The sequence below is a fragment of the Pundamilia nyererei genome, unplaced genomic scaffold (genome assembly GCF_000239375.1).
Source record: "Pundamilia nyererei isolate P.nyererei 1_Seehausen unplaced genomic scaffold, PunNye1.0 scaffold00061, whole genome shotgun sequence".
Taxonomy (NCBI): domain Eukaryota; kingdom Metazoa; phylum Chordata; class Actinopteri; order Cichliformes; family Cichlidae; genus Pundamilia; species Pundamilia nyererei.
The window spans coordinates 1,534,822-1,535,508 of NW_005187462.1; positions in this window are offsets into that span (position 1 = coordinate 1,534,822).

Genomic DNA, 687 nt, shown 5'->3' on the forward strand with positions numbered 1-687 from the left:
CAGTAGCTTGTTTTAGTGTCTTAACAGCTAATGAAATCATAATCAATACTGTTTACCAATGATTGATGTAACATTTTTGTGTCATTAGTTTGTGCAAGAAAAATGACTTTGTGAACTATATGTTGCATTATGTGTGATGTCATAGCTAACACGAGAAGTCAACAGTTGCACTGAGATGATATTTACACAGATAGTATTTTGATTTTTATTACATGTTAGTTAAACGATTACCAAACTCACTGAGTCCCAGAGTGATTTACTGCTCTTTAGTCAAAGCCGCTGCTGTCTTAGGGATAAACTCAAGTTTTCCTTTAGTGTCGGCGCTGTGACGCGCATGTGACGTCATTAGCCATTTCCGGGTCAGATGCTTCTTCAAGTTCCCAAAAGCAAACAGAGGCAGAGGCGCCTCTGAGAGTTAGAAAAGGTCCAAAGTCTGACAGCTCCAATAAAATGGTCAGTGTGGCTGTTCATAAAGGTGTTCAAGTGTCCACGGAAAAGGATTTATGAGGTTTAGTGGAGTTTAGATAACTATCTGGTGTCTGGATGACACTATACTAAATACTACATCTACCCTATAGCTTTGGATGTGAGCACAGACAGGAAAAAGAAGTGAACAGCATGCACATCTGGTGGCTTAGAGGGTTGAAGCAGTCACATATAGAACCATTGCCAAACGAATGCAAACAC